The sequence below is a fragment of the Pristis pectinata genome, chromosome 25, assembly GCF_009764475.1.
Source record: "Pristis pectinata isolate sPriPec2 chromosome 25, sPriPec2.1.pri, whole genome shotgun sequence".
Taxonomy (NCBI): Eukaryota; Metazoa; Chordata; class Chondrichthyes; order Rhinopristiformes; family Pristidae; genus Pristis; species Pristis pectinata.
This window is the reverse complement of record NC_067429.1, coordinates 9068157-9083837: the sequence shown is the minus strand read 5'-3', so window position 1 is coordinate 9083837 and position 15681 is coordinate 9068157. Positions and strand designations below refer to the sequence as shown.

General features: G+C 40.1%; 1 protein-coding gene across 1 annotated transcript in view; it reads left to right on the top strand.

Annotated features, from left to right (window-relative positions):
- Window positions 1-567: 567 nt before the first annotated feature.
- The window catches only part of lrrc3ca (leucine rich repeat containing 3Ca), a 47069-nt gene continuing 31955 nt past the window's right edge, over window positions 568-15681 (top strand). The window contains exon 1 of the mRNA XM_052038725.1: window positions 568-891. The gene's annotated coding sequence lies outside the window, so the exon portion shown is untranslated. The remainder of the gene's footprint in view (window positions 892-15681) is intronic.

Here is a 15681-nt window from a genome sequence, read left to right as displayed (position 1 = left end):
CCTCCTTGCTGTATTTATTGTTGGATTATTACCACGTTCACTGTCTACTCCGTGAGCTTCACGTGAGCAAGGAATTTCATTGCACCTTGCTGTAAATGACAATAAACTAATCTGATCTTGCGGCAAACAGAAAAAGCTGAAAATACTCGGGAGGTCAGGCAGCATCTGAGGTTCCAGCGGCAAGTTCTTTCGGAGACAATACTTGCAATTGATGTAACTGCAATTAAATGTTGACGCTTTAAAACTAATTTCATCAGTGAGTTATTAAATGTGAGAAGAGGGAATATCCTGTCATTTCAGTTCCAGTCCCCGGAGGTTTTGAAGAACCCTTTAAAACGGGAGAGAGCTGCGGACTGTTCCCGGGAGTCGGTGATTCCTCCTGATGTTGTAAACAGGGGGCTCGGTCTCCTTGCAGTTCTGGGAGGAGGCGATTACTTATCCTCGGCTTGTGCAGCAGTTCGGGGATCAGGTTCCAACGGAAACACACACACACACACACACATCTGCACAAAGACAGACAAAAATCAGCCAAGGAGAGAGAGTGGAGAGAGAGAGAGGGGGGGGGGGGGAAGAATACATTACAGATCACAGCAAACCGGACCAAGAATTCTCGCAGCACAACTGAAGGAAGCTTTGGGTTGGCAAATCTGCAGAAAACAACGCCAGGTCTCTCTCTCTCTCTCTGAGCAATAGAGAGGGGAAAGTAAATGAAAGGAGGACGTGGCTCGAATCAAAAGCTGTCTGCAAACCGAGGGACTGAGCGAAGACTGAAATAGATCGAGATTATACAAGCGCCTGTTGCTTCCTCGTTTCCACCGCCCTGCCTTTCAGATGCAACGATGCTGCGCTGTTTGTAGGGGCGATTTGGCTCTTCACAGTTGGCTGTCACAGGTAAGTGATCAAGATTTTGTTCACCTCTGTGGTCGTGTGATGTTGGACGGTGGTGGGGGAGTGGGACTGAGAGCCGCAGACTGTCCCTCGCCTGACGGCGCTCTCCCGGCTCGGCTGATGCACTCTCAGGCGGACACAGTTGCTGTCTCCGGGTCGTGCATCCCTGAAAAGTGGGTTGGAGCAAAGTCTTGGGGTTGGGATGGCGGTGGGGGAAACACTTTGCCAAACGAGGTTTGTAGTTTCCCCACTCTCCCCACCCCCTCCCACCACCACAATACGTAGGGTTGGTTTTGTCAATAACGTAGAGCAGTTTTTAAAAGGTTTCCGTTGCATTTTTAACTAGAAACGCCACCTTCCTCATTTAAAATTGTTTCACAGACCCAGAACTGATGCTAAACATAAATGACTGGGAAACGCGACCTCTGGTGGACAGCAGCTCCTGGGGAAATCGATACAGTTATTTTTTCACAAATCTTCTGCGTTAAGACTATTCATAATAATATTTGTTAGTGATATTGTATTTTCTACATAATTTGTTCCTACCCTGGGCAACTCGCTGCGTAATGGAGGCAGAAAGCCCTTTCATATTTGAAAGAGTCCTACATTAGTACTTGACATGCTGCAGCTTGCATGGCAGTGGAACTGGGGGCTGTAAATGGATTAGGGCGGATGTTTATTTTCCGACCGGCACAGAAACAACGGGCTGAATGGCCTTATTCTGCGCAGTAAATTCTTGTGCTTCTAACACGAAGCTAACGCGTATTTACCATAACGGAACGCTCACCAATGGATGTATCAACAAGGCAGTAAGTCTGAAACTGCAAGATCTCACAAGCAGAATTATAATGATGGAGCCAAGAGGCTTCTGTTTAGTTTGATCAGTTGTGAAATGAGTTGTCCATTTAATCCCACCCCCCCCCCCCCCCCAGCACAGCAATTTTTTTCCCACCAGGTATAAAATTCTGTGTTGCCTCTTGATAAAACTACCCCAACATTTTAATAAGTAGTTTACCCATTAAAGACCTCACATATAAAATCTTTAGTTCTATTCATGCAGTATTAACCATTCTCGACATTTGTAGCGTGACCTGCCACATGTAAAGCATTAGCCCCACGCTACAACCCTATCAGGAGTAGTAAAATGTCTGCAGAGTTGCTGTACAACCAGACCTGCTGACTAAGATAGTAAATCCTGAACTGTAACACACCTGGACACTTGCAATGTGTTACATGACCATTGAATTTGGTCGGGTGGGTTAAATCATTATCATAAATTACCCAAAGAGGGTGGTAGGGGAATCAGGGAGGAGATGATAGGAATGTGGGAGAGAATAGGTTGTGGGGACCTAAGTGGAGGAGAGAGATTAATAGGTCTGAGAGCTGGCAAGAACTAAATGGGCCAAATGGCCTCCTATGTCATAAGAAACTATGAGTAAATAGGAGGAGGAGGGATGTTGTGTAGGATATCTAGGGTAGTGGGAGTGTGGAGGGGTGGCGGGTGAGGTCTCTGTTCTCCAGACATCGGATGTTTACTGTCCACTGAAACAGATGAACCCTCAGCTATGGAAAGAAAATGTGAAGGCGATGGATACAAATCTCTGCAGGTATTACAGCCTCATGGTTTAACCATGAAAGAGGACGTCATACTGAAAAAAACCACATTTACTCCAAAATTAGGCACAAATTTACAGAGATTATATTGTAATTTAGTGAATGATTTAGTTGCTGCATAATATAATCCAACACCTCTTTTCAAAGGCCATTGCCAATTTTGTTCTATTCATTCGTCTTAGTTTAGCATCCATTACTGGAGTTATTTAGAACACGGTTTATCCTGAGATGATTTCAGTTCCTCTTAGTAGGGATGGCTGTAAAATAATAGGTTTCAGAGGAAATGCAGGTAGGGAAAATGGTGTTTGATTTTGGCTGTTGCACAGCAGTCAGGAAGCCCCAATCAGTTCAGTGTAGGACCCGTAGTTTACTAAACTGAAAGGGCTTGATAAAAAGCTGAGAGAATCAGTAGTGAAATATCTGACCTGGTAAGACAGAGACAGGGCTTTACCAGGAGCTGGCGAAGATGAGTGCGGATCATTTTGAAGCAGCACTGAGTCAATACCAGCTCTCCCAAAGAGCTGTCCAGTTTGTACCACCCCTGTGCTCTCTCTCCCTACTGTATCAAAAGGAATTTGTTTTAAAAGCTGATGTTCTTCATCAGAACCAACCACAGAAATGACTCAACAATACAGCTACTTTGAATGGTGATCTGTACTAATAAGGACACTTTGCTATTTTCAATTAAATAATTGGTAGCTGAAGCATTGGTTCTCTTTCTGGAATTAAGCTGGCTATCCAATCAATGTAAGATTGTTGCAACAGAACCACCTTGTGATTTTGTCTTCTTAATATGAAGTGTTATTCACATTATAGCCTGTGGTGCAACCCATCACATACGGCTTCTAGCACACACATGACTTTTTGTAGCTTCTGGTTATAATTCATTCTATTATTCATTTATGGGACTCCTGGCAAGACTAATATTTATCTCCCATGTCTATAATTGCTCTCAAGAGGGTGGTGAGAGCCACCTTTATGAACAGTTGCATTCCCTCCATGGGCCCCTGAATAGGGAGTTCTGGTTTTAGAAAACACTGAAGGAACAGCAATTTAATTCCTAGTCAGATGTTGTGTGGCTTGCAGGGGATCTTGTAAGTGGTGACATGCTGCGTTTGTCTGTGTGGTAACGGTAATATACTTGGGAAGAACTGATCGCTTATCACAATGGATCTTGCAGATGGTAAATGGACCTACATTTAAATCAAAACACTAAAATTTGTTTCCTTGTGTAATATCTCTGAGGGAAATCCATGATCAGAGTAACTCTTGAAATAGCTCTAATCAACTAAATGCATCAAGAGTAACGATAAAGATTCACCTTGGAATAGTGGTCAGTGTACTTTCAGTGGGAGAATCAAGGAGTTAAATTGAATGCAATCCCTAAATGAATGATCAGCATGGAAATTGTTCTTGTCATCTCTATGAGATTGAAATGTTTGATCATCCTCTTCATCCAACAAAAATAGTTCCTCAAACTGAATCTGAAATAAATGCAAAGACAGTCCGGCAGGATTTTCCTTTCTGTACCAAATGTCCTGGGAAATACCAGCGTAGAATGTGCAGCCAGAAATAACTTGGCACCCTCTGGGACATGGTGAAGCAGGACAGCAGAGTAATTGTGCTTATTGGGTTTTGAGCATGCAAACATATTGCCGAGACAGAAAAGGAGTGCTATTGAAAAACATTTGGTGACAGTGACAAATACAGGGCTCAATACTAAAGCCATCAGTCAGCATTTAAAACCTAGTGCTTAAATGTACTTCTATGCATACTACCAAGTAGTTTGGTAAATGGCTTTATGTAAACAGAGAACTTCTTTATTGTGGAAGGAGGATAGAGTGAAGATATATGATACAGTGAAGACATGCAAAGGTGGTGCATATTTGGAATGAGCTGCCAGAAATAGTGGTTGAGGCGCACACATTAGCAATATTTAAAAGCCATCTAGATAAGTCCATGGACAGAAGAGGTTTAGAGAGCTGTGGTCCAAACGCGGGTAGATGGGACTGGCTCACTGGGCAACACAGTAAGCACGGATGAGTTGGACTGAAGGGCCTGTTTCCCTGCTGAATGACTCTATATACTGATAACAGAATCACTTAATGGGCTGCCACTGCGGCTCAATCAATGGTCACTAAAAGCACACCAAACAGCTTAGTGAAAGTTCGGGAGGTCTTTTCAGAAACTGAAACAATATCATGGTCAAAACTGATAAATCAATGAACCTGGGAAGAGAGTGGGATGGAAACTAGAGTGTAGGATGGATTTAATCAAGTGCTCTTTGGAAACGGTTTTGGATTCTTTTGAAATGTAAAACAAAAATACCAATCTCAAGCATAATCTGACAAGAGCCATATGATCTTGCATTAGCCTATTTTTACCTTTGATGAAGGGTTTCTTATCTTTCCATTTATCCCGGTCAGTGGTGGAAGAGAAGATCAGGATTCAAGAAAGGATTGGGTTGGTTAATAAGAGTATTGGATTGGCAGCTTCAATTGCAGCCTTCCACTAATCTACCAAAAGTAGAAATTAATTTGGTTGAAAGTTAAAGACTGTCAATTTTGTAAGTCTGCTGTGCCATCCATGGACTTCTCTCGCAAAGACTACTGTTGTGGCTAATTGGAAAGGGAAGTACATGATTCACATGGTTGGAGTATAGGCAATCAAGGTTCCATACTAGTGACTGGCCTTCTAAACAAAGTATTTTTAATTTGTGATAAATGCCTCACCAGCTGAAAGCACAGTGGGAAATATTTTGTACTTTCTCAGCAGTAAAGTGCAAATTATTTTTGTAAAACGAATTGTTCAAGTGCACTCATTAGGCTGCACTGAAAGGTCAATCTCCAGACAGCCCAGGAAACTAATAAATCAGTTGAGTTTTGCCATGTCACTGTTGGGTGTGACATGCTTCATGACTTCCATGTAAGAATTGTGTATTTATAAGGATGAATCACGCCTATTGGGGTGAAATCTAGAACATTAAGATTTCATTGACTTTTGTTTTCAGTATTTTAACACGGAAATAGGTGGGTCATTTTCAGTCAGTTCAAGGAACTTGAGCTGGTGCCATACTGAGCAGTCTGTTTTCATGTTTTTCTCACAAGATCTTGTGTATTGCATGGAAAACTGAGTTCTCTTTCTCTCCTTCCACTCCTCCCTAATAAAACATAGATTACATTGTACTATATTTTCTTTTGGGGAAGGTACAAATAATCTCAATTTAAAATTGAATAAAACCTTTCATTACACTTTGTACAGACCAAATGGTCCAACACCACTGTTTGCGGTTCCCGCAATCGTCCCAATCCTTTTCATCTAACTCTGTTAACATATCCACCTACTTCTTCTGCCCCCATCTGTTGTTCCCATTTCCCCTTAAAAGGCTCTGTGCAATTTTCCTCAATTGCTCTGTGCTAGCATCCTCTGTGTTCTCATCAGTCACGAGATAAAAGGGTTTTACTGAGTTCCTTTATCAGATTTATATGATATTCATGACCCCCAATTCTATCCTTGCCTAAAGACATAAGCACATTCTTTACATCCATCCTATAAAAACCCTTTATTATCTCCTTTGTAACAAGCTTTACCACGTCTCCTTCAGTCTTTAAAAAAATGGTATTCTGACAATTGTAACCCCAAACATTTAACATTACCTTAGTTCCAATGCTTTGTGTTTTCCACACAGAGTTTGAATGAAAGCCACTGATTTATAATTTTTAGGGGAAAACAGAGTAGCAGGATTTAATCATGAAACATTTTTAGCAATGTTTCCATGAAGTAAAAAAAATCTCCATTATAATCAACCACCGTAAATTCAGGATCCCTATTAGAGATAGAAAATATGAAGTCCTAACGTTGTAGTTATAAAAAAATTCTCAAAAGAAATTGGATGGAATAATCGGCATAGCAAATGCACTCTATAGGATGCAGGAAAATCATTATATAATGGATATTGAATGTCAATGTAGATTGGTCTGCCTGTCAGTGTAGATTTATTGCTGTGTAGATTCTTTCCAAGATACGCTGTCACAAGTTTGAAGCTTGTGTAGTGAGGTGCAGGAAGTCTAACACAATTAGTCTATGCATTATCCTATTTTTACCCTTTATCTCTATTTCTTCATTTACCAATCCCTTTCTCATTATGTATTCACCTCTGTTTTTCCTGTCCACCTTTCTCTCTCTCTTTCCATCTTACAGCCGCTGGCATGAAAGAGCTCATGGTAATTTTCAGCAATATATATGATTTCAAATAAAAGGTGCAGAAATAGCCAATATTATTTAAAAGATACTCACCTCGTTGAGGTCAAATGATTTAAAAAATAATAATACAGGAAGCCTTTGTTAATATTAACAGTTGAAAAATAACTATTTTAAAAATATCTTTATTGCTAAGAATATCATAAATTCTGTCTGATGGGTTGGTGCGGTATAAAATTTCCTCCTGGTTGTTGCATCAGGCTACATAGACTGAAGAAATTATAAGTTCAATTCTCTGTTCTGTGCTTAACTGATAAACCTCAGCTGTGGCAGAAGTTATCAGCGTCCATGAACCAGGAAGAATAACTACCAGACTCTAATAATGATTCCTAGTTCTGCCTGAAAATGCAAATCTGTGGCTATTGTGTGAGGATTGAATTGGCATAGTTGTGGTGCCTGTTGTAATTGAAAATTGCAGGCTTGCTCAATCCTTAGGCTCATGTCTGAAGTACAGTCTGTGAGGGGATATACTGGAAGTCTTCTGGGATTCTGGTTTATGGCCACAACTTTGGAGAGGAAATTGGAGTCTGTGATAACTATAGACCTTATAACCATGGGACGACTTTTCCTTGTCCAAGGGTTAATGGGAGAACTGCTCAAAGCTTCCAAATGAAACATTAGAATCTAAAGTAAGCTGGGGTCTTGTTACAGCAGGGAAGCTGAGCTTATATTAGTAAAATAAAAGCCTTGTAAATTATTAATAATCATTTTTGATGTCTGGCGTGTTACTCATAAAACAGAAAGGGCTTTTTGTCAGAGGGGAAACAATATGTGAAAGCAAACATGCAAGAAGCAGGAGGAAAACAGCACTCCATTCGAAAATCTGGAGATACCTGAAACTAAAGCATTGAGCTTGGGCCACGTTTAACTCTTTGGGTGGGTTTGCCTAAATGACTTGAGGTCCACTGTTGGGGTCTGACCTGCTGTGACCTGGTGATGCAAGGCTGGGTTGTGTAATATCTCAGACCGTCTAAAACAAGCCCTTGGATATGCGAATGAGGAGGATTAATGTCTGTTTTAGGATCCCTGTCGGAAATTTGGACTCTGCCAAACTCAGCAAGCCTGGTGTCTATTCCACTGAAATCTCTCCTAGGCTTCAATGTGATTTAATCAGTTGCTGTAATTAAAAAAAATTGTTTGGTTTTATATAATTAAAAGTTGCCATGACACTGGAGCAAAGGAGGCTGAGGGGCAGACCTGATAAGATTATGAAAGCCATAGATAGGGCAGATAGTCAAAATCTTTTGCCCTTGGTAGGGGTATCAAAAACAAGAGGGTATAGGTTTAAGGTGAGAGGAGGGAGCTTTAAAGGGGATTTGAGGGGTAAGTTTTTTTTTACACACAGTGTGTTGATATCTGGAATGTGCTGCCAGAAGAGGTGGAATCAGATATAATTACCACATTTAAGAGGCATTTAGACAGACACTCAAATAAGCAAGGCATGGAAGGATACGGCCCGAATGTGGGTGAATGGGATTCGTGTGGATGGGCAAAAAGGTCGGCAAGGACAAGGAGGGCGGAAGGGTCCATTTCTCTGCTGTACAACTCTATGACTCTTTGATGATGATCACATCATAGACGAATGAAACTAAAACAGAAGATGCTGGAAGAACTCAGTCAGTCAGGCAGCAAGTGAGGAAGGTGAAACCAATTGATGTTTTGGGTGAGGGATCTCTTTCCACAGGTGCTGCTTGACTGGCTGAGTTCTTCCAGCATTTTCTGTTTTTGTTTCAGATGCCAGCACCTGCAGTTTTATTTGTTTTCCACAGAGGACCATGCTGAACTCCAGAACATTTTTAATAGCTGCACTTGTTCCCACCCCAATCACATCTTCACCTTCTTTAATTTGCCTCAGAACTAAACTTACATCAGAAGGACTAAAAGTAAATATGAGAGATAAATTAGTGGAATTCCCTTCCAAACCCATTGGCAATAAAACCCCGCTCTCTTGGGAGTTCTCAACAATCGTTGCTCTATGGTCTTCCATGTGGGTCAAAAGGAAAGTTGCATGGGCAATAATGCCATTTTGTTGCGCACAGATCAATTGCTTTGGGAATTGCCCAGCCAGATTTCTAGAATGATGCAAAATGATCCTGAGAAGATCATTCTTCTCTGGACAAGGTCAATTTTCAATCACCAAAAAAAGCAGTATTTTGTTATCAAATATCCATTTTGTAATTGTTTCATGGGTTTATAATTCCAGCATAAGAGAAATGTATTTTAAGAAGTATAAGAAGTATGGTGGTGATGGGAGTGTGTTGCAGGGGGTGTGAAGTTGGTATGGTTTACCTCAAACTAAGATGAATTTATGTCAATCATTTGAGTAAATGACATGATTCAAAGAAACGGATAGGACTGATCACTTAATGGGAGTTGTACAGAGATGAATGGAACCCTTTTTAGAAGACTATAAAGCAACAAAATGTGACAAAGAGAACCTCAACCAAAAGAAGAAAAAAATTAGCTGTAATTATAAATTTGTAGGCCTGGTAGAGGACAGAGATTGATAGGTTAACAGACGTTAAATTAGACAGTAGGACTAAATTTAGAAATTTATTTTCAGATTGTGGGTAATGTAAATCGCATTCTGACAGAATTTCATTAATACACTTTTGACAAACAGGTGATTGGGGAAATTACAGGAGAGCAGAACCGTGAACTGACTGGAGGAGGAAAGATACTGTAACTCACTTCCTGCCAGCATTCAGCTGGACCGTACCAGCTCCATGATAGTTCATTAATCCCCCTCCCCTGTACCTTCTCACTGCACTGAAGCATTTCCCTCAATTATTTATCTAATTGTCCTTTCAATGTGACTACTTAATCTGCTTAAACCCATGTATTCCAGACTTGTTTAAAATCTGAAATGAAACAGAAATCTTTCATCAGAACATCTGCATTTGTTTGATTTTCATATTGCAGACCATGTCAACTTACAGTGTGAAAGGAAAAATTATTCATGTCACCTCTCTTCCATTTGTCAATCATTTTGTACCTATATTTGCTTATCCTCTTCTGCCACTGGGAACAGTTCCTCATGGATTATACCATCAAAATCATTCATGACTCAGAACTCATGGAGTCTTAGTTAATCTTCCCTGCTTATAGGAATATGGGAACTAGATCATGTATCCCTTTACATCTGTTCAGGACAATCATGGTTGTTCTGTGACCATCTTATTAGTCCGAGTAATGCACCCAAATGAAGGTACTGGATGGACGTAGCAGCAATGTGGCAATGACCATTTTGGTGATGGTCCAACCAGCACAGGCTGTGGTGGCACTCAAGGCCAGGCCATGGATATGGGGGACGTTGTGGGGAATGTGTGCTTGACTGAACATTGGGGGAAGTGAGATTGATGCATTAGTTCAGGGGTTGGGAATGTGGGAGGGGGAAGCCGAGGGGGAAGCCCAGTGGAAAGCCCAGTGGAAAGCCCAAAGGATACAAGGTAGGCATGGAACTTACTTTGCAGGGGTCCCACTCCAATGCTGGAGAGTTGGGATCTAGTTATCCCAAGAATGTCCAATGATAGTTACACCTGGGATACAGTGGGCTAATTTCCCTCTCAATGCCACAGGGAACAAAACAATTTGATGCACATCTGCAGCAAAAGTTGATCCAGATGTGCAAACAAGATTGACACCAGGAAGTGGCTGGTCGAATTTTCAGTTAACATGAAATGACCCAGAAGTGGTTACTTTCATGTTTCACTCTGATTTAAGGTGAATGGAACCAAAATAGACAGTGTCATTTGATTTTAATTCTGGGAAGCCAGATATGTCTTTTCTCTCACATCCTTTAACATGCACGGTTCACAAAAATCTATCATTCTCAGAGTTAAAATTAATAATTGACCTGCCATCGATTGCTGCTTGTGGAACCTGCTCCAATCAAAAAAAAATCTGGAATTAGTCCTGGTGCCCAAGCAATTAAAATTAGATTTATCTACTAAAATCATACTCTTGCTGAACTTGGTAGATGCATTCACCTGTTCCGTTCTGACATTAACACCTAAACCATTTGATTTACTTTTAAATGTGTCATGGCATTTACTCATGTTTTTGTTTGATCGGCAGGCCTGTTTTTGAAAAATAAACCATGGTCATTTAAATCTGCTTTCCTACATTTCTAAAAAAATATTTATCTAGTTTTCATTTTTTAATGTGGGTGGTCTATCTGAAGCCTTCAGCCTTGATAATTTCGGAGGTGGAAGGAGGAGAAAGGAACTCTTCTACATGAAATATAACATAGTAATTTAGGATAACAGTTATGGTGAATGGAATTTTTCTGTCTTTTGCATCCAGTACAATGCCGAGGATTTCGAGATGAAAGAAAGACGCATTTACTCTATTGTTCTGAAAGGAACCCAGTTACTGTATCAAATTCACAGCTATTTCCCACTTTAGCCATTGTTGAATGATGCTATTGGTTTAATAACTGTTTGTGTGGGGCATTTTCCTGCTTGGATAACAGCTATTTTAAACTTAGAGAGAGAATATTTATGATACGATTTGCAGAGCACCTTAGGAACAGTGGTGGCATAGCAACAGAGAATGAGTCACCGTTGTACAGCATGGAAACAAGCCATTCAGCCCAACTCATGCATGCTGACCAGATGGCACCCTTTCGTATTAATCCCATCTCTCAGCGCCTGGTCCATAGCCATCTAAACCTGGGCGATTCAAGTGCTCATCCAGACACTTATTCAGGTTCAACCACTCTCTCAACCATGATCTTTCTGAACTGGTTTAAGGACATGATAATCTAATTCCCATACTCCTAATGAGCAGAGAATATTAAATACCCTCTCTTACATGAGACAGCCGCATGATGGTCTATATACTCTTAATTTGGCCCCATGACCTTTCCATCACCAGGAGAGCCTTATTCCAGCTGTGACCTCACCATGGCCATCCCTGCCCCTGCCTCAGCAAGACAGCTGCTGAAGCTCCCAGCCATGACTTTGTTACCTCCAGTGTCCATGAGTTCAGAGCTTTCCTTTCCACTGTTCTCCTTCGTAATAACAAAATCTTGATGTTACTGTTTGAAATTTGGGAGAATTTATCACTGTATTTAAATTCCCACTTTGTTTCCTTAGCTGGAGGGAAGAAATGGGGAGGAAATATTTAATTGAGTGGAGCTGCAGATACACATGGCTGAAGAAATTTACCAAAGGATACAGGGGCAGTGTCAAAATAACTGTACTCATCAGGAAAGGTTAAACAGGATCTTTGTTATATGTTAACATACAAAAAAAGGCAGAGGCTAAGTTTCATGCTTTAGGAATCCTATTTATTTATTTCTTCAAGTCTGCTGAGTGCACACGTGTGCAGATATAACCCTTACAGACACCAACCAAAATGGTGTTTTCCAAAGATCAAAACAGTGACAAACTTCATAACCTCTGCTGACTTGGAAGAGAACTATGATCAACTATATACTTTCAGATGTTTATATATTACTACATAAATTAAATATGTTATTACATTCAGAACCATTTGTTTTGCCGCTGGTCCCCTGTACATGCTGTTACCTGGAACAGCATACTTCACTTGCAAGCCCAGCATGTTTTTATTTGCTGAATCCACTGCTTGGGCAATTTTCAGTGTGTTCTCAACGTTCAGGTTCACCTCTGACAGCAACTGCCTCTGAATACACTCATCACTGATTCTGCGCAGTAATCTGTCCCTAGCATCCACAAGAGTGTCTTATGATAATTTCCTCTGTTCAGCTACAAACTCAGCCACTGTCTTGTTGGCTTTTCTTAAATGTGAATCAAACTTAAACCTTAGCACAATCTCGCTTAGCTTTGGGTTAAAGAGATTCTTTAACAAATCTGCTGATTTCTTAATTTTTTCCGACAGGATTTCTCTGGACTCAGTAGGTTTCTTGTTAAATTATATGTATGGGCTCCCACACTATTTAGGATAGACTTTTGTTTTCCATCAACAATGTCTTTTGCAGCAGAGATAGGCAACAGTACCTCTCAATACTTCTCCTATGTCTGGGTTTAAGAGTCAAATGCTGTTATTTTTCTTTCCTTATTATTTTCTGTCTTTTGTAAAGAAATCATCATGGAGTCATAGACGGATACAGCATGGAAACAAGCCCTTCAGCCCATCGAGTCTGTGGTGACCATCAATCACCCATTTACACAAATCTTATATTAATCTCACTTTTTATCCTCCCCACAATCTCATCAACTCCCTCTAGATTCTACCACTCACCTACACACTTGAGCAATTTACAGTGGTCAATTCACCTCCCAACCCTATGTCTTTGGGATGTGGGAGGAAACTGGAGCAACTGGAGGTAACCCACATGGTCACAAGGAGAATGTGCAAACTCCACAAAGACAGTACCCGAGGTCAGGTTTGAACCCAGGTCTCTGGCATTGTGAGGCAGCAGCTCTATTAGCTGTGCTGGCCATACTTTCCTCCCGTTTATTTTGAAACAGAATTTCTTTTCGGTCATAACTGTTTAGGAAAATTTTTGTTGTTGCCAATAATTTTTTATCCTAATATTAAAAAATGTGAAGGGTTCAGTTTCATCCTGTGGGAAGTTTATTTTCTTCAAGACTGCTGTGTGTGCATATCAGCCCTTACAGAGATCAACCAAAAATCAAAATGGTGACACAAGATATTCCCCCAAAAACATCATGAGCCCTGCTGTCTTGGAGGAGAACTATTATGACTACATACATTAAATACATTACTACAATCTTTGAAGAAGCAAAGTTAATGGGTGACTGGATTTAAAGTTATAAAAGGGTTTAATTGGGCAGGTGCAGAAAGTATATTTCTACTTTTGAGGGAAGAGTAAAACTAACAGCCATGAACATAAAATGGACATCAAAAATTCAATCAGAGATTCAAGGGAAGACCTTTACCCAAAGAGTGTTAAGAATATGGATTTCCCTACCTATACACCAACAAGTTATTTTGTATTCTCTAAGGCAATTAATAAGGATAGATCTATGAACAAAACATCCTTTATAGAAGATAGTCAACATTCAACCAACAACAGTGGATGATAACAACAATGTATCAAAAATCATATCACATACAGACAGATCTTAAAAGTACACACACTCATATATATAAATAAAACACACCACCATTATGATTAATTGAAGTGAATAGGATAGATTAGCTAGATAAACACACAAGGGTGAACTAAATAGAAGGTCCATTTAGTTAATAGGACTAATGAGGTTCAGTGGGATGAGGCTCTTATAGAGGGGCCTGTTGGCTGAATGGGCTATTTCTTTGCTGTAAATACTTGGTAATTTGATGTAAATTATATTATTATAAAGTAATTAATTAGCTTCCCTACTAAGCATTCCTCCCACCTGCTTCATTATTATGAAAAAAAATCACAGCAATGGGTAGAGTATAAAAGAATACATAAAACCAAATGATTCTAGCTAACTGTTACGCATTTAAAAAGGTGTGTGGGGAGAAAATCCCTCTTCCTTTGAGAAATCATCTTGAGAGCAGGTGACAGACAGAGGTCACAGAAAGCCAGCATGGAAAGATCGAGGGTTTTGGTCATCTGTTTGCGAAGGTGAGCACAAGCGTGTTGATCTACTGAAAGAAGATGAATTTGCAAGCCCCAGGGAGGCAAGGCACTGCAGATAATGCCAGTTAGATTCAACAAACAACTGGAGGACAGGAGGATTAATCAGAGTATTTAATGGAGACTCCAAATCATAGTGAGCATTGTTGGAGGGTAATTTGTGATTCATGTCACTAACCAAGATTCTTCATGCTGTGACCTTATTCTGAAAGCTGGTTGCTGCCTTATTAATAAGCTATCTCTCCCTTGCAGTTTACAGCTCTATTTCCCTCGGAGAAATAATTCTCACAGAAGAAGTCAACACTTAGAATAGAATTGTACCCGACATTATATTCTTTTGTCCACCTACATAAAAAAGCAGTCCATATCGTCCCTCGAGTCTGATCCACCACTTAGCAAGATCATGGCCGATTCTATGCCTTAAATACATGTTCAGTTAATCCTCATATCCCTTAATGTTAAAAATCTATCAAGTTCACCCTTGAATATATTCAATGACCCCACTTCCACCAGACCTCCAGGGTAGAGAATTGTATGGACTTGGGACATTCCAAGAAGAAATTTTACGTCATTTTGTTCCAAGTGGCTGAACCACTGTGTTGAGATTGTGCCCTCTAGTTTTCGATTCTCCAGACAAAGGAAACAAACTCTCAACGTCCACCCTGTCAATCCAGCTGTTATATATGAGATCATCTCTCATTCTTCTCTCCAGTGGGTTAGACCTGGACTATTCAATCTTTCTTCACAGAGTGATTTTTATTCAGGTTATAAAACATACTGAAGTCAATTAGTGAAACTTCATCAGCTTGTTAACGTTTTACTGAGAGCAAATAAGGAGCAAACATGCAGGATTATGAATAAAGAACAAACAATGAGACAGAGGTCCAAAGCAGAGCTGCTATCAACTTGGTCCTGCCTTGAAATGAAGCTGTTTAAATGTTTGTACAGAAATTTCTTGGCTGCTATCCAATTAGTTGTAGTTATTTACCAAAGACAAATTGTAGAGGATTCAGATGAATTGTATGATGGTGCAAAGTGCTGGTTTGGCATTTAAAGTGCAAAGTATTGTCTGAGGCTGTGGCTGAATGTTTTTCTTCCAAAATAGTTCTGATTATTTATTAAACAGTAACAGGCAATGACAATGTGTTGGATTTTATACAGCCAGGACCATCTACGATGCTGGGTTTATACCCTGGTTTTAAAAGTCCATCCCTTTAATTAGATGCACTTTTGCTGCTCAGCGTAGAGCTTGATACTGATGGCTAGAAGAATCTATTGTGCTTTAGTGCTATTTATAAAAACATAACACCTCAGTGGTTGTACCAAGGTAATGTTCTTCT